Below are 19,156 nucleotides of genomic sequence, written 5' to 3'. Positions count from 1 at the left end.
CAGCCAGCCAATTAAGGCAAATCATTACTCCTTGATTTTTTTGATGATATTTTTTCCAATGAAGGCAGAGATTGGGGTTTTCTGGTTCCAAACCAAATGAAGTTATTTCAGGATGTGTTATTATATTGGCCTGATCCAGCCACTGGCATGTATGCAAACAGCAGTGAACACATTTCCATAAGGAATTAGATGAAGAAGGGGGAGAAGCCATTGCTGAACAGTGGCACAGTAGTGGTGCAAGATGTATTTAACATAAGCATGGATTTGAGATACTCAAGAAACCTACTTGCTGCATCATATGACCTGAAGCAAAAACCATCCATATTCCTAACTTAAGTTTTATCAGCATCCAAATCTTTGTACTAGACAGAATGAGACTCCCAGTTACTCAGCTATCCCAAAGGAAGTCTACACATTTCTGGTCTACATCAACCATGAGCAAACTTGTAACAATGGTCTGTGTAGCAGCAGTGTTGACTACTCACTAACACAACAGACATACAGATATCTGTATCGTTCACACATTGCAGCTGGGTTGATTTGGTGGCAAACATGAAACCTTCCAGATGTTCTGGATCGCAACTCCCATCCTCCTTGAGCTGAGCATGCTGGCTGGAGCTGATGGGAGTTGCAATTCAACAATATCTGGAGGATCCAACATTGACTACCCCTGCGGTAGAACACAGATTGGCAGTCCAGCTGAGACTCTGGTCAATTTAAGAAGCAGTTATGCTCAAAACCACTACTATTTTCTTAACAGAGAGGGGAAACACACCCATTGCTGATAAGGCCACAAGCATTTTGGAAAGGTGGAAGCAAAGATGTCAGCACCTGTTCCACCCCAGCTTGTGCAGCTCTCTTCAGCAACCTATGCAAAGAGGACCACTGAGAAAGTTCACAAACAGCACTGCTCAACAGCTACTACACACTCTTTGCAAGCGGCATTTCAAGGCTACAATAAAGGGGTGTATTGTATGTATCACAGGGTTTCTTATGGAGCACCGCACACCATGGCTAGCTGGATCTCTGCACTATTATGTCATAGTGTTGCACTCAAGATTGATTTATTCTCTTAACCAACTTCCAAACTTCTTGTCAACCAGGTGTTTCTACTTCTTACCAAGAATGGAAAGGTCAAGCCACAAGCAGGTCAAGCCCATTTGCTATTTAACATCTAGACACTAGAGGCTATGCTCTTTCAGGCTTGGAACTTGCCTCCAACCATTTACACTTTCCAGCATCACACACCACCAGGCAGAAGAGACTTCACAAGCATGCATTACAAAGTTGAAGGACCCATTTCTTCTGCTGTCTGTATCCTGGAAGTGTCCACTCCCAACTGCTTCACATAGCTGTACCACTACTGGAATGAGGGTCAGGCCAGGGTTAGCCCAGTAAATGTTATGACGTAAATGGTTGTTCTAGATTGCAAGTAAGATATAACTATACAGTACTATGGTTTTTTATATATAAAAAACTGATGCCTTGCTAGATGCTTTAACTTTTCTTCTGATCCTTAAAGTGCTGGATGGAATGCAGAATTCAAGACTCTCCAACCATAGCCAAAGCTATCACTAAGATGGCATGCTCATCGAACACTTTCCCACTGAACTCAATGAAACTTTAAAACACTTCTACAACCAGGTTGCAGAGCAAAATCACTTTGGGAAACTTAAGCAGGGACCGCCTTATCATTAGGAAAAGTAAGGCAACTTGCCTCAAGCAGATGCTATAGCAGCTCCTATGCTATTCCTCCTAAGCCCCCATTCCCTCTCTTGGAGAGTTGTGAATATTACATGGCATAGCATGTCCCACCCAAACTGTCAAATCAGTGCTAATTCAAAACTGCCTGTTCAGTTCAGTTACCTTATGGGGAGGGCAAACTTCTTTGCCTCAGGCAGCAAAACATCGTGGGCCAAACCTCAGTTTAAATTATCTGGTATACTATGGATTGTAGAATTCAACAGCCACCCCGACCTCCCCCCCCCAAAAAAAATAGGTCAAAATCACAGAGACCTTGAGGGAGTTAAGGCATCACTGTGTCACTGAAAAGGTCAACCAACAGAAATCACCAAGGTTTATATTGTTTATTGCTCCCTACTTGCACACACAAAAGATGGCTATGCATGTGTGTTTGCTAAATAATTCATAACATCTGGGGACTGCTGGCCTAAACATTTGCTAACATCTTGCCACAAGCATAGAAAGGAGCATCTCTGTTCAGGCTCACAAGTCAGGCACACAGGCTTATTCAAGTAAGCGTGAAGAAGGCCACCTTGGAATCAGCCCAGAAAAAAAAGAAGTTAAAACTACAGTTAATAGGACAAGTTTATCCTTGTCTATTGCAGGAGGGGAACGAGAAGCGGCACAAGAGAGCCGCTTATAGAGAACTTGGCAAGGCAGCATGAAATTCAAGCAAGCAGAGGGAAGAGAAGCGTAACCCTAGCAGTTTCCTTTGTCTGGAACTCTAGTTCAGAGCTCTTTGTGAAGCTGAATTTCAATCAGTCCCATTGGGTGGGAGGCAGCAACCCTCTCTCTCACCCTTGAAACAGTCACAAGGGACTGCAGAGCACATCATCCTCCCATGGTAAAAGGGAAAAGGAATACCCCCCCTCAAAAAAGGGGAGGTGAGAGAATCTTCTAAGGCTGGAAATGATCGATAGGCAAGAAAGCATACTCTGCAGCTGTCGCTTTGGGATAACAGACTGGTTACAAAGTGGGCTTTTTTGTGGGGGTAGTACATAAATACACAGCCACTGCCTTCATACATCAAAGGAACTTTTAACTTTTTGAGCGGGTGCAGAAATCTAATATTCCAAGTCACCCACGACTCTCTTCAGTGGAGACAGAAAAGCACAGAAGATTTCAGAGCCACACTCACAAACCTCCTTCCTGCAAAAGCAGAGACACCCTACAGGGCTACCTTCTCCTTTTCAAACGCCTCCTTTCCGAAGTGACCTCCCTCCCTTTGGATCCGCACAAGCTAAAACAAATGCTTCAAAGCCTTGCAAGCGCGCCTGCCAGCAGAAGTTGTCGACTACCCCTTTGGGGAAGAATTTCCCACGCAGAGGCCAGAGGAGAACTGGTTTGTTTGGGCTTCCCCTTTGCTTTAGGATTTAGCACTTGCCAGAACTGCTACTCGCTCCCTTCCAAGCGCGTTTATACCTAAGCAAACTCCAGGATTGTGTGCGGCTTCCCGCAACTCTCCCTTCTCACTGGCTCGCGCTTTGGTCTCTGCGCACAAACACACAACACACACACACCGAGCTGCAGTACTCATCCCCGAGCCGTAGCGTTCATTCACGGAATTTTAAAGAGACACGCTCGCTTTTTGTCGAGACAATGGGAAAGCCTCCCTCCGACAAGAATAAAACAAGATGCTAGCTAACTGCATCACCTCGGCGAGTGTACGCACTCTCCAAATGCCAACCCAATTAGCCTCCTCTTTGCCCAGCTAGGATGATCAAAACCAAATAGCGATTCCAGTCGATTCTTTCCCATGCTCTCCCTCCCCGCCCTCGCTCCCTTTTTCCTCCCTTGGGAAAAGGCATTGATGGGAAAGGGGAGAGATGGGAGGAAGGGGGGGCGGCGGCCAATCAATGGGTTGCAGATGCATTAGCCCAGAAAACAACGGCGGCTCGTTGCCTCCCAGCCCTACAAACATTCGCAGTTCTGCAAAAAGCCGCTCCTTATTTTAGAAAGTCCAGTTCTGCAACGCTGCGCTCTGCGAGGGGATTTTGTCCGAGGGAGGAGCTCTTGATAAGAAACCCCCTTGTTCTTAATTTACAGAGAATTCTCCACACGCACCTTTTTTATTGCCTTTCTTTAAAAAAACAAACCTCCAGAACGTCACCTGAAAATAGCAAGGAAGCAACAACGGAAAGGGGTTGCAAAAGCAAACAAGAATCTCTGAGCTAGCCAGGGAAAGGCAGATGAAAGGGAGGCGCTTTCTTCCCGAGAAGAAAAGGGCAAGGCACTCCCTTCCCGCAAAATTTCCCTGCAAAGGGAAGTTGAGAAAGCAGCGGCAGCAAGGTTAAGTAGACAAAGATCCTCCTGGCAAGGCAGGGTTTCCCCTTCTTCCGACGGGCACCCTTTACCCCACGCCGTCCCTTTCCCGTACACACCCACCAAACCCTCGGAGGACACCTGGCGCCTCCCTTGGCGCGTCCCCGTCCCCCCCCCGAGGCCAGCAAGCCAGGCACCCCGCCCCTTCTCACCCGTACCTACTCGGGACCCCTTGGCTCGACGGGAGGGCTTGCTATATGTTACCGGCTCAGCTGCTTCGTTGCTCCGTCCCCGCATTTCCACCCCATGCCCGCGCCTGCCCAGGGCTCCCCGCCGGCGCGTTCCTCTCCGGCTTCAGACTGCTCAAGCTCCCTCCCTCCTCCCCGCTTCCCCGCCCCGCCGTCCAAGTCACCGACCCGTCTGTGACGTCGCGCCACCCAAAGGCCAATAGGCGAAGGCGACGTCATCAGGCTAGTCCGGGTTTCCTCCATTCAAAATCTGAATGCCTCGCTCCGGCTCTTCCCGGTGCCTTGTAGAGGTGGAGGAGGAAGGCCGGGCAAGGGTGGGGGGAGAGCCAGAAAGGGATTGACACATCGCTCAACCTCGCTAATGGGGTTTCCTGAAAGTTCAAGGCTTTTGTGGGATTTGTGTTGTCAAGCAGGCGAGCCCACGTTACCCGAAGCCCGCTGCAAACACGGCGGCGTTGGAATTAGCTGGCCATTGTCTCAGCGAAAGGCATACTTATTATCTTTATTTTTAACCCCGGCATAGGGAGTCCCTGAACAAAAAGGCCAGCAACGAAATCAGGCGGGGGCAGGGCAGATGCTCATCTGTGCGCTGTTTCAAAGCACTGATTTCCAGTCTACCTTTCTCGATTTTTGGCAGTCAGGTAATTATAGCCTGCCCACCCCCTACTCTACTCTTTTAACTGTAAGAGCTAGCCAGCCGCTTTTTAAAAAATGAAACAAGAGGTCTAGAAGTACAGTGGTACCTCGGGTTACATACGCTTCAGGTTACAGACTCCGCTAACCCAGAAATAGTACCTCGGGTTAAGAACTTTGCTTCAGGATGAGAACAGAAATCGTGCTCCGACGGCACAGAGGCAGCAGGAAGCCCCATTAGCTAAAGTGGTGCTTCAGGTTAAGAACAGTTTCAGGTTAAGAACAGATCTCCAGAACGAATTAAGTACTTAACCCGAGGTACCACTGTATGTGACCAGAATCCAAGATTCTGCATTAGAAGGCTAAGACAAAGCCCATTTCTTTCTTTTACCCTTTAAGAATTATAATTTACAATTATACATTGCTTTGGGATGTCTCATGGGAATTTATTCATAACTATTAAGTTTTATGTATTCACAATAAATATCTCACCTTTCAATGAATCAGGGCCAAGGTAATTAACAATTTAAAAGAGACCAGGAAAATATCAAATTCAAAAATAGATATAAGCAAAATAGATATAGACAAATGAGCATGGGAAATGTTATCCATATAAATGGTAGCGAGATATGTGGATTTCCTTTTCACTACAATTTATTAGCAAGCAATGTACAGTAAATGACAGGTCTTTAAAATTCCAGACTCCTATCATGGCCAATGGCCCTGGGATAATGGAAGTTGTAGTCCAATAATGTCAGGAGGGCCACTGGTTCCTCACTACTACTCTATAGCCACACAACAGGATGTACTGAGTACAAGATTGGGTCAATTATTTCTTCACTGTGGAGATTAACATTTGCTACGCTGCCGGTTTATGGAACAAGCCACTGGCAAAGCATGATACAGACAGGAGGAGCTCCTGCTTACTACTCATCCAACACTTCCTCTGTGCTTTAGCGCTAGCCTTGTGGCATTTTGCCAAAACTGCTCCCTGTTCTTCCATCTCCACTTGGACAGCAGCCCACTGGTGATGGTTAAAAGGGAATCCCAATCTGATGTGTCATCTGATGGAGACAGCTTTTATTGCTCCCATATGTACTTCCAGTAGAAAGAAATTGAGCCGCCTGCAATTTTAACACCAACATTGATTCTGGAGGGATGTCTCACGCAAATGATATGTTTGCAGATAACAGTTCTGTTGGCCCACAGAAAACATACCTGACTTGAGGTTTGCAGTGCAGAACTACACGGAGTCAGTTGGGCAGGGTATCGAAAGCTGAGACAGAAAGAAAGTAAAATAATGGTATAGTGAATTGGAACAAGATCCACTTAGTCCAGTATTTTATTTCCAACCGCAGATTGACAGATGCCTCTGAGGAACTCTGAAGAAGGGAAGTGAAGCTGTTGGCCTTTACTTGTTGTTTGTTATTAGCATATAAACCTGGAAATTCCAGGTAACTGTCATGGCTGTTGAGAGAGCCACCATGGATTTGCCTGTTCCAGGAGTGGAGTGGGCTATTGCTCCCCATATGCTCCTGGACTACAACTCCCATCTTCCCTGAGCATTGGTTATGCTGACAGGGGCTGATGGGAATTTGGGTCCAACAACATCTGGAGAAACACAGATTATACCAGCCCTGGCCTAATCCTTTCTAAAGAGGTCTCAGGGAGTGGATCTCTTCATAGTCAATACCATTAATTTTTCATGTTGCTTGAAGAAAATGGTCAAGGTTAGCCCTGTGATATAGATTGCAGTCCTGTATGCATTAATACTGTAACTTGGAGACTGGTTCCGTTGACATTTATAGGACTCATTTTGTACATTGCCTGAAAGCAATTAAGCATTTTTTTAAAATGTAAATAAATAGGACTAGCTTTCGAGCAGGCAATTTTTTCCCCCTTTAACCAGATTAAATGGCAAAGAACAGAGTTGTATTTATAGCTCCACTGACACGTCATGCCCTGGTCCTTTTCAAGCACCTTGTTCTTATGTCCATTATAGTTCTGATGTAGGAGCGCCACTTCTTGTCAGATGGGCTGTCTAGGTTCATATATTTCATGCTAAGTAAGCCCTTGTGTTTCCATCTGAATAGTTTCCAATACTCTGTTGAATATCACAACCTCCATAGGTGGAACCGGTGACGGTGAGTGGTTTATGATCCACATTTTTAATCATGAGAAATCTGAGGCACGAACCACGAGTTCCCCCAGGTGTTCTGCTGGAGCAGGAAACAGGCACAGTTCTCCCAATCTGCTGTCCAACACACCACTCTTCTTTCTCTCTGGAGAGTAACATTTATTGATTTGTAACTCCAGCTAATTTTAACCAAAAGTGCACACAGTTTGGAGAGTACCCCAGTCAGTGCTGGTGTACTGCATGTCTGTATGAGACAAGGCAGTCAGGAGAGATTAAAATCAATCTCCTGAGCTGGTCTGGAAATGCTGGATGTTTAGATACCTAAAGGGAACTTGGCAGAACAAGCATGTGGTGGAGTTGAAAAGCTGCCCATTGGGCAGCAGCCAGTCTTGATACTCAGCCACTTGGGCTTGGCAGTGGTTGGCACAGAGGCCTGAGGGCATGGAACCATTTTAGGATCCCATTTTAGGATCCCATCCCAAGGGAGATGCTTGGCTGCTGCCAACCTCTCAGCTGCTCCTTCAAGAGAAGAGCTTTGAAAAACCCATTTGACATCCTTTTGCTCAGATTAGGTATTTTATTTTAGCCACTCCAAAGGACACAGTGGAAAAGAACTGGGGAGTGAAACCATTGATTGATGCTATTTTCTTCTTTTTCTAAGCAGATAAAACAAGCCAGACCTCTGGATTCCTCTGAACAGTAATTAGACCCGTGAAACAATTGCACAATGGCCTTATCTAATTAAATGCACTGGTAGCCAGGGGAACCCTTTTTGGAATGACACAACCTAATAAAGGTAGGTTCTCTCTCCTGGCTCCATTATCTTCCAAAATGTATCAAAGAGTGAAAGAAGCAGTGCTAGTTGCCCTCTGTTTTATTGTTCCTCTAATGAATGTGTTACTAAATTTCGAACTGGTACATTTTAACATTATTCATTTAACTAAGTGCCGAGAGAGAGAGAGGCTTGAAACAGTTTGAGCAAATACAACAAGGAGCTGTTATTTACAGAGACTCTGCATGTGAAGAATTTATGTTGGATTCAAATAATCTGAAGTTTTAGATTAGTGAGAGAAAGATAAAGGACTTGGTAAATACCTGCTCTCTTTTGCATGTGATGGGAGCTGATTCCTAACATTTCCAAGCTTGTGTGTGCCCCCCACCCCATTTCGGGGCCCTAAGCATCTCAGAAGCCACTTTTGTTTGGCAGAATGTGACTGCACACAATTGCAGAAATCACCCCACTGTTACAGCCTATCCTGTGACATCTGTCACCATCTGCAGATCATGACCACTTATCTAGTTACAGGCATTTTTAATTTCTCCACACTGGAGAGGATGGCTGCTGTTCCCCTGTCATGTGATAATGTATCAGTTCCTGTGATTTTCAGCAAAAGAGGGTTTTTTAAGGTACCTAGACCAAAACGGGATGCAGGTGGTGCTGTGGGTTAAACCACAGAGCCTAGGACTTGCCGATCAGAAGGTCAGCAGTTCGAATCCCCACGACGGGGTGAGCTCCTGTTGCTCGGTCCCTGCTCCTGCCAACCTAGCAGTTCGAAAGCACGTCAAAGTGCAAGTAGATAAATAGGTACCGCTCTGGCGGGAAGGTAAACGGCATTTCGGTACGCTGCTCTGGTTTGCCAGAAGCGGCTTAGTCATGCTAGCCACATGACCCGGAAGCTGTACGCCGGCTCCCTCGGCCAATAAAGCGAGATGAGCGCCGCAACCCCCGAGTCGGCCACAACTGGACCTAATGGTCAGGGGTCCCTTTACCTTTTTTTAGACCAAGAAACAGTTCTAGCAAATGCACCACACCGGATTGCTCCTTGTAACTGATTGGTGAGAAGCCCTGGCCTACAGAGGAATTATCTTAATGATTAAACTATGCTTTCACTTATCTCCAGCTTATATGCAAGCCCAAGGCAGTCAGGTTCTTGAATCATTCACCTTGCTCTTCTGTGTAGGTGATTTGAGGTGAGCCTTCTGGGCAGCTCCCAATTGTATTTTGATGGCTCAAGGCATTTTAATTATTCAGATGCACTAAAAAAAAACCACACACACACCTCAGTGCCTCTTCTTTCTTTGGAAATTGATGATGTCTCAAAATTCCAACCATCGCCTCCGGTAAGAGCAGCGGTCCCAGAGACTCATTTAATTATCTTCCAGGTTTACTAGAGAGTCTTGTCAGGGTATAAAGGTTGTTGTGGCATCTTGATGAGAAGGACTCTGGTGCAGGTGAAGGGAGCTCTCTGGCTGGTCAGATCAGATTCCATCTGAGGATATGTGATGTGATGCTTCAAGGGACTGAAAGGAACAGCTATTTCTGTTGCCAACCATGGCTTGGTCACTACTGCCCAAGGAAAACCCTGATTATGCTGTGAGAGGACTGCCGGCTGTTTCCACACACACCCTAACAAAATGTGAGGACCGTTAGAAAAATCTGTTTTTCCTACCTCATTAGCAGCAGTCTAAATCCCAACCATGCTCATGGGTTCTCTGCTGGTTTACAATGGACAAACAAGATGGCTTTGCCTCACTGTCAGCCTCCTCCTGCTTGGAGAATGTCCTGTCACGTAAATCCAACTTTCCTGCGGAGGAGAGGACTGGGAATGGTAATTAGGATTGCAAGAGTGCCTTTATCTCACACGTGAATCTGCATACACTGCAAAGTTCTGAAGGACCCCTACCCAGCTTATCGTATTTGTATCCAACCCTTCCTCCAAGGAACTTATTGCAGCATACAACAGCCCTATGAAGTAGGTTAGGCAAAGAAGACAGTGGTTGGCCAAGGTTGCTTTAATTGAATCCATATCTGTATTCAGCAACTAGGTTTCTTGTGTCCTGATCCAATACTCCAGCCACTACACCACACCGGTTTACACCCCCAGACCCTTCAGTTGCCCACCTACTGCCCCTCTCCCAAAGCCCAGACATCCCTTCCTCATTCTGCAACTGAGGGGAGGTTGCATCTTCCTTTTGAAAGCTGGTATTGAAATGCTTCTGTAATAAACGAAAATCTGCCCTTATTCCCTTATGGCGGACACAAGAGCCCTTATAGAGTCCTTTGTAGGTTCACAGAAGGGGGAGGACCCCGAACAAAGGCGTGCCAGCGCCTTATATAGACACTTTAAATTGCCCGCCCTGGAGTCCAAGAGCACCCCCAGAAACATCATACAGTGGTACCTCGGATTAAGAACTTAATTCGTTCTGGAGGTCTGTTTTTAACCTGAAACTGTTCTTAACCTGAAGCACCACTTTAGCTAATGGGGCCTCCTGCTGCTGCCGCACCACCGCCGCAAAATTTCTGTTCTCATCCTGAAGCAAAGTTCTTAACCCGAGGTAATATTTCTGGGTTAGCGGAGTCTGTAACCTGAAGTGTATGTAACCTGAAGCGTATGTAACCCAACGTACTATTGTACATACATCACAGAAGGGGTGTACTCAAGACCAACCCCCAGACACATCATACCTACGTCACAGAAAGGGGTGGTCTACAACAGAAATCTGAGTGCGTTGTTTACCTCCTGTCTGGCAGGTTACCTGTTAATGCTTACTTGATTGGATACCCTGGGGAGCCTGGCCAGTCTTTTGTAATGATAAATACTTAGTTCCTGAGCCAGGTCAGAGGCTCACCCTATTCATACACAGACATACCCTTAAGACAGGATTTGTGAAGGAAAAGACAATGGGGAGGCTTTTCCAGAGAAAACATTTGGTCAGTTTGGGACTCAAAATGGTTTCATGGCTGTTTTCCTGTGCTGCTTCAGACATGTGGTTTATATTTATGTACGTGTTTGCTTGGTACATTTATGAACATTATATATATATATGTGTGTGTGTGTGTGTGTGTGTGTGTGAATGACCTTATTTCTTTTTCTTCAATTGGAAATCCAGGTTCTAATCCCCATTCAGCTGTGAATCTCACCGGGCGACTTTGGTCAATTGCTATCTCTCAGCCCGTTTTACCTCCCACGGTTGTTGTTGTTGTGAAGATAGAATGTTGCTCTGGAGGAAAGACGACAACAGATGAACAAATGAACCCCCTCTGTACCCACTCTTTATCTGGTTTGGGCTCGGTATAACAGCAGAGTCTCGCCTTCAAAGGACTGCAGCTAGGAACTGCATTGCCCCACCTAATAATTTTTTTAAAGTGTATTTAAGCTGTGACAGCTCCCATTTAAAGAATTAGAGCATTATTTTTTTTAAATAGTGGAATTTTAAAAAAGTGGTTACAGTGGTACCTTGGTTTAAGAACAGCCCAGTTTACGAACTATTTGGCTTACGAACTCTGCAAAACTGGAAGTAGTGTTTCGGTTTGCGAACTTTACCTCTGTCTAAGAATGGACCTCATTAGGGAAAGCGTGCCTTGGTTTAAGAATGGTTTCGGTTTAAGAACGGACTTCCGGAACGGATTAAGTTCGTAAACTGAGGTACTACTGTGTTGTTGTTGTTTAGTCGTTTAGTCGTGTCCGACTCTTTGTGACCCCATGGACCAGAGCACGCCAGGCACTCCTGTCTTCCACTGCCTCCCGCAGTTTGGTCAAACTCATGCTGGTAGCTCTGAGAACATTGTCCAACCATCTCGTCCTCTGTCGTCCCCTTCTCCTTGTGCCCTCAGTCTTTCTCAACATCAGGGTCTTTTCCAGGGAGTCTTCTCTTCTCATGAGGTGGCCAAAGTATTGGAGCCTCAGCTTCACGATCTGTCCTTCCAGTGAGTACTCAGGGCTGATTTCCTTAAGAATGGATACGTTTGATCTTCTCGCAGTCCATGGGACTCTCAAGAGTCTCCTCCAGCACCATAATTCAAAAGCATCAATTCTTCGGCGATCAGCCTTCTTTATGGTCCAGCTCTCACTTCCATACATCACTGCTGGGAAAACCATGGCTTTAACTATACGGACCTTTGTTGGCAAGGTGATGTCTCTGCTACCACTGTATTCCCCTCTAAAAGTGGGAGTGCTCCAAACTCCACCTACTTGCACTCCCCACTTGGTTCAGGGTGGATTTTTCAAGTATGGCATTGTTGCCTTCTTACTTGCAACCAGTCCAGGCAGAGGGCACTGCCTGTCTGCTTCCTTTCCCTTAATCTCAGTGTTGTAGAATTTAGCAGGGTGGCATTTAGGGGCAAAATTAGAGTGAGTTGACTCTGCCTCCTATTGGCTCTGGTTCCACCTCCTTTTGGTCTCCGTGCCTTCTACTCTGCAGAGCAACAGGCAGCACTGTATCTTATCTCTCACTTTGATCTGGGCTTTGGACTAGTCAGAAGCAACACAATTCCCCCTCGCTAGCTCTGCTTCTAATAATCTCTCCACACAGGGTGCAAAGTAAAAGGGTCACTTAGTTCAAGTTCTGCGGGAAGGTCCCGTGTGAAGCAAAAGTTGCCTCATACTTCAAGTCAGTTGTGTAGCGGAAAGAGAATGCAGGCGAGTGAAACTTCAGGACTTTTTTCGCCAAGCAGGACATCATCGTCTGCCACAGTAAATTCACTTGCTCTGGCAAGTGAATAAGGCTTTCGGGGTTGTTTGTGGCAGATTAGCATAGAGGAACAGATGGAGGGAAATAATCAAGCAGAGGCTAATGCATATTTCCTTTTCTTTAATGGGGTTCCTACTTCACACTAACAGTTTAAACCGTAACCCTTGTTTGCAAGATCTTTGTTTGCATTTCTTATTAAAAGCTGAAGGCTGGAATTCATGTGGATGTGGATCTTTTGCTAAATCTCAATGTGTTTTGAACCTAAGCAGTCTGGATGTAAGCATCAATGAGTTCATCTGGAGCTTACTCCCAGGAAACTGGGGGTGGTGGCCAACAAAGCAGTTCTGTTAGCAGAAGAACTTTGGGCTGCGCAACAGAGCTTCATCTCACCTTCCTTTCACTGCTTGCCCCTAAATCTATTCTGGTGGTTCCTTCAAACCCCTGCAGCCAATTTGGGGAGGGTGCAGCAAGGACACATGGGAAGAGAAGAAGGAGAAGTTCCATTGTGCAAAGGGAAACCCATGTGCTAATACAGTGAGCAAATTGGATACCACCCTATGTGTAGGATTGCACCGCAGTGAATTCTCTGCAATGCGTAGAGAACTTAGAGAAGGGAGAACATTTATCACTTTGTGCTGGGCATTTAGGGGATTGGTGAATGGTGGTCACCATAATTGCCTGTGGTCCTCTGGCTATTGCCACTTTCTCTTGGGATGCAGGAGCTTTGCTTAGAGAAAGAGATAGGAGGAGGCAGACAGCTCATGAATTTCCAGAATGTGGGTCACACATTACTGTGCATTGCTAGCATGCATCCAGTGTAAGTCCAACCTGTACATTTGCTCCAGTGCACAATATCCTAAATCCTTAGCTCCTTAGGCTTCACTTATCATTTCCCATTATTAAACCGGCAACTAAATGTACTTATGAGAACAAACAGTGATGGGCAACGGTGGGAGGGGTTAAGGAAGCAGATTTGCACTCCCCATAGCTTTGATCACGGGGCTTTTTCTCCCCCTGCTATTTGTGAGCTATTTGCTGCCTCCTTCCATGCTTGGCAAAGTGCTGATAAGTGGCTGCCTTTTGCCCTTGGGAGATGCTCAAGCCATCACAGTGCAAAACTCAGCAGCGCTGTCAAGGCTGATTGACTCCCAGCAGTCTGATCCTCAAAGACAACTAGCTCATCCCATTCCCCTTGTAAGCATCGGCAGCTGGGTGCCTGCTAAAGCCATTGACAAGTTAGCTCCGTGAAGCTGAGATGCCAACCATCTCTTCTCCTTACATACCACTTTCCCCCCCAGCAAGAGAAAAAGCACAGCATAAATTAAGAAAGCAAGCGCTAAATTCTGTGGAAGTTCGATTTGCAATTCTAATTTGGTAACTGGACATTAGCTTTTCATGGGTATGAAGGACAGTAATATTCTGATTTCACAACACCCTGACTCACCTCAAATACCCTTTAATTTCTACCTTTATAACTTGGAAGGCTTTGCCATGCTGATAGGGGCAGGCATAGATGCAGATGGCTCCAGATTCAGTCCATTGCATCACTAATTAAAAGGATCACAGATAGCAAGGCGGGGAGGCCTCTCTGCCTGAAACGTTTGGAGGGTCCCTGCCACTTGGAGAAGAGGAATGAGCTAGATGGACTAATGGCAGCTTCCTCTGCATATGAGAAAATGTGTCTGCATGACTTCAGCTATTTTTCCACGAGTGTCACTAAGACTGCAATGCAAGCACACACTCCTGGGAGCAAGCCTCATTGAACATGGTGGGAATTACTTCTAAGTATACATGGAATAGGGACGTGGGTGGTGCTGTGAATTAAACCACAGAGCCTAGGACTTGCTGATCAGAAGGTTGGCAGTTCGAATCCCCGCGACGGGGTGAGCTCCCATTGCTCGGTCCCTGCTCCTGCCAACCTACCAGTTTGAAAGCACGTCAAAGTGCAAGTAGATAAATAGGTATCGCTCCAGCGGGAAGGTAAACGGCGTTTCCGTGCACTGCTCTGGTTCGCCAGAAGCAGCTTAGTCATGCTGGCCACATGACCTGGAAGCTGTATGCCGGCTCCCTTGGCCAATAAAGCGAGATGAGCGCCGCAACCCCAGAGTCGGCCACGACTGGACCCTAACGGTCAGGGGTCCCTTTACCTTTACCTTATACATGGAATGGAATTGAGAAGTAAGGATGCTCTTTGCTCTGGAACAAGTCCTTCAGGAATGCTGTTATGACAGAAAATGGTGGCAAAGAGCCGTGTCTGCGTGGCATGTGTGATACAACCAAGGAATTTGGGTTTCTACTTACAGCACTATGAAATGCATAACCTAATGTAATCATTGATTGTTGAAACAGGCCACATTGTAACTCAAAGGGATTTATTTCCCTGTTCACCACCACATTCCCACTAAGAAAAAGAGAGGCCCATTCACATGTAGCCCACTGGCTATACCTGTTCACTGTCTAAGCTTGGGCTTGATGTTTCTCAACAGCCCTAGGTGCAGACCAGTTTCCTCTAGCTGGTGACAATGGAAAGTATGTGACATGTCTGATGAATTTGATGCTGCTTCATCATAGTGAAGAGGCTAGAGTGCAGGGCTTTGTTGGAGAGTCCATGGAACATGTAATGTAATTGCTTCTTCGCTGCAGTTGCTCACAATCATGCTTGGAAAACATTCCACCTCTCATAATAACAAGCATATGCACAGAGCCAAAACGTGCTTATTAATTATTCCATAGGTCTATGGCTTCCCCTCTGAGTGTGTCCTTGCTTGTCCTCTCTAAAGCGATACAAAAAATGTGTCCGTTGCATTCTGGGATCCCATCCCATTTCCACTCTTATGCTTAACTTGGAGAAATGTATTCTGCCAAGCAGAGCTAAGGGACACGTTATAACATTGCTAAATGGAACTCAATTGCTGTGTAGGGGAAGTGGTGTAATCTGTAAAGTGCAGAGGCTTTGAAAATGTGATTGCCTTCTGTTTATTTTCACAACTTTATCAGGGCCCCTTAGGACTTTTTTTATGGGTGTATTCAGCAACAAGTTATTAACACAATAATAATGATAATTATTTAGTTGTACTGGACTGCCCGCACATCTTTCTGCTTCTTTTTAGTTGTTCGGCAACGCTCGGCATTATCGCCATCTGAAGGGACATTCTTGTGCTATATAGGGCAACAAAAGCGGGACAGCCCCCCACCCCCCGCAGAACATTTGTGGTATGAAAAACTACAGGGTTTAAGTAGGAAGCTATGAGCCATGCCTCCTGCCAACCTAGCAGTTTGAAAGCATGTCAAAGTGCAAGTAGATAAATAGGTACCACTCCGGCGGGAAGGTGGAAGAAGAGTTTGGATTTGATATCCCACTTTATCACTACCCTAAGGAGTCTCAAAGCGGCTAACATTCTCCTTTTCCTTCCTCCCCCACAACAAACACTCTGTGAGGTGAGTGAGGCTGAGAGACTTCAGAGAAGTGTGACTAGCCCAAGGTCACCCAGCAGCTGCATGTGGAGGAGTGGGGATGCGAACCCGGTTCACCAGATTACGAATCAACCACTACACCACACTGGCTCCCAGTGTTTCCGTGCGCTGCTCTGGTTTCACCAGAAGCGGCTTAGTCATGCTGGCCACATGACCCGGAAAACCTGTCTGCGGACAAACGCTGGCTCCCTCGGCCAGTAAAGTGAGATGAGCGCTGCAACCCCAGAGTCATTCACGACTGGACTTAACTGTCAGGGGTCCTTTACCTTTACCTTTATGGGCCATGCACTGCTTTGAAACATAGCAGAATGTCTGTCCCAAAACAGTTGCAGGCACAGACCGTTTTGGACTGCAATTGGCATTGCATATAAGCAAACCAATGCTTTCATGAATACAAGTCATCGAGAGAAAAAAGACACTGAAGGAGACCTTGGTGGTTCATGGCTGTGAATCAATTAAAGCAGTGGTCATTTAGCATGCCTTGTAGAAATGTGCTCTTGCCCCCTCTGCTGATGTACTCAAGCTTGCCTTGCCTTTCTCCACCAGTTTTCAATTTCTCTGTTGCTTCATCTCTCTAATTTAGCACGTTACCCCTTGAGCTCTTCCTCACATTCTTGTGGCCTCCATTTTGAATGCCATATTCCCAACAGCATGGGTGTGTGTGTGTGTGTGTGTGAGAGAGAGAGAGAGCTGACTCTCAAACATTTGCCACCGCATCAGCAACTTTTCCTCATGAAGGCTGGGAGGTTTGTTCTATCCGCCTTCCCATCTCAAACAGAGAGCTGTGGCTTTGGGAAAACATGTGCTCTCCATATGTGTCAGTACAAAAAATGTGGGCTAAAAAAAAGGGGGGTGGAGAGGGGAGAACTGAAATCCTGTTTCTAAAAGCTGGGAAAGAGCATAAATCTCCAAGCAAATGGAGGAGGGATAAAAAAAAAAATATTGCAAAATAAGCCCACAGCCAAGTAACCTAATGGGCAGCTAGCCACAGATATGTTGCCATGGAGACAGAAGATGCTTAGCACTGCCGCTGTGGGGGGGGGGGGAAGGCTTTGCATGGCCTCCTGGTGGGCTCAGAATTGCCTTTCCTCCTCCATCCTTTCCCCCTCCCCCATTCCAAGCTCTTCCTATGGAGGTTAATCCTTGGGGTTGGAGCAGCAGCAGCAGGCAACAAAATCTTCCACCCAGCATCTGGGATGTGTGTATGTTGAAGGAAAGGGTTTGTGTGTGTGTGTCTCTGTGTGTGTGTGTGCCTCCTAGCAGGATCAGGAAGAAAGGCCCCGCAATCTAATTCCATTTGCTAAGCTCCGTAACACAAGAAAAACTGAAGCATCAATACCTATGACTCTGTCTGACACATTTACTATTTATGGCATGAATCAGAGAGCTGTGGGCATTAACATTCCTCCACAGCCCTGCTTCCCAGCCACAGTAAGGCATGGTCTGTGGTACATGTATGACTCTTTTGTTTCAAAAGCTGGTCTCCGTTTCATTCTCACAGGTACCTCCTACATTGGGGAGGGGGAAACCACTTAAGAGTACAATTCCCTTATAGCGGTCTAGAAATGAAGTGGGACATGTGGATAGCTCAGTTGGTTAGAGCGTGGTGCTAATAATGCCAAGGTTGCAGGTTCAATCCCCATTTGGGACAGCTGCCTATTCCTGCATTGCAGGGGGTAGGAATAGATATGGGGCTGTCAACCTGGTCCCTACCGCCCACTAGTGGGCGTTTTAGGATTCTAGGTGGGCGGTAGGGGGTTCTACGGCACAAACTGAACCTTCCTTCCATTGAGCACTGGTGGGTGGTAAGGAAATTTTACCATCAAGAAAGAGGCATTAGCGGGCAGTAGGTTGACTACCCCTGGACTAGATGATCCTCAGTTTCCCTTCCGACTCTGTGATTCTGTGAAATGCAAACTGGGGTAGATGTGCATGTTTATCCACCATGCAAATGTCTGTGGGGTTTTGAAACGCAAAAGGGCCACTCCTTCACAAGCAAGCCGTGTGTATGTGTGTGGGTGTGTGCGCGCCATATGGTATTAATACACCAGAAATTATAGCTGAACTACTGTTTTGCACATGTTCACATATTTTACATAGTCTCCCCCCCCAATATACACTAAAGTCTTTGGGCATACTGAACTTCTATTTAAAATGCTACAACACAATACTAAAAAGGTAATAAAATGGCAGCTGGCAGGAAAATGGTTTCAAGCAGTTTAAAAGCAATAAGAAGAAACACTGGAGAAACATTGTAAGAATAATCCTTGAGGGAGGAAGAGAATTGACAACACCCACAGGGCTGGGGAACCTGTGGCCCTCTATAAGTTTTTGCACTATATTTCTCCATCATGCTGACCCTGACCATTGGAGCTGGGGCTGATGGAAGGTCGAATCCAACAAAATCTGGAGGGAAGAGTGTTCTCCACTTCTGCTATAATGCCCAGTATGGCCAAGACACAGGCGAAAAGGCTTTGAGAAATCTCTGCTCCCCACTGTGAACATCAACAGATGCTCAACCAGCACTCTCCCTTTATTAAGAACCGCAGCTGCTCACTTGTGTTTTGCATCTGCTTTGGCTTCCATGTAACAGGGCTTAACTAAGGCAACCAGGAAAGAAAGGGGCCACTTTAACACAGGAGCCGAGCCACAGGTGGGAGAGGAATGATGTTAAGTGGGTGGGGTTAAGTAGAGGAAGGCTAAGGCCCTTCCACCAAAACCTGCAGTACCTGCAAAAGCAGGGGAGGCTGGTCTCTATTAAGGCAAAAATTACTTGCTTACGTAGCACAATTTACATACTGCTCGATGGTAGTAAAACTTCTAAGCAGTTTACAATAAATATAAAAAACGCTAAGGTTGAAACACATCAACACAGCTGGATAGGATTGCCTAAACTAGGCGCTACAAGCAGTCTGGGGGTGGCACTAGCCGGCACTTTTTGCTTCTCAGTCTCAATGTTGCTGCTGTAGAACTCAGTAAGGAGGGTGGTGGGGGCAAAAATAGAATTAGTTGGCTGTGCCTGTTTTTGGCTCTGGCTCTACCTACTGTGGACATCTCCAGCTTTCACCCTACAAGTCCCAATAGGCACCAGTTACCACTGCCTGCAAGCATCTTCTTGACCCCACTGCCGACAACTTCCATGCTGTTTCTTCACCTACAGTCACACACACCCTTCTTAAATCTACAT

The 19,156-nt window shown here is 46.2% G+C and overlaps 1 protein-coding gene across 4 annotated transcripts in view; it reads right to left on the bottom strand.

Moving 5' to 3' along the window:
• The window catches only part of CDC42EP4 (CDC42 effector protein 4), a 44,983-nt gene that overhangs the window by 23,703 nt on the left and 2,124 nt on the right, over positions 1 to 19,156 (bottom strand). Inside the window, exon 2 of one of the 4 annotated variants that reach the window (XM_083598937.1) lies at positions 9,474 to 9,608. The gene's annotated coding sequence lies outside the window, so the exon portion shown is untranslated. Of the gene's footprint in view, positions 1 to 4,223; positions 4,391 to 9,473; positions 9,609 to 19,156 lie in introns of those variants that run through there. The other 3 variants (XM_083598933.1, XM_083598935.1, XM_083598934.1) reach the window with 3 other exon arrangements.

The sequence above is a fragment of the Podarcis filfolensis genome, assembly GCF_964270895.1.
Source record: "Podarcis filfolensis genome assembly, chromosome: 2".
Lineage (NCBI taxonomy): Eukaryota > Metazoa > Chordata > Lepidosauria > Squamata > Lacertidae > Podarcis > Podarcis filfolensis.
This window is presented reverse-complemented; position numbering and strand designations above follow the sequence as displayed.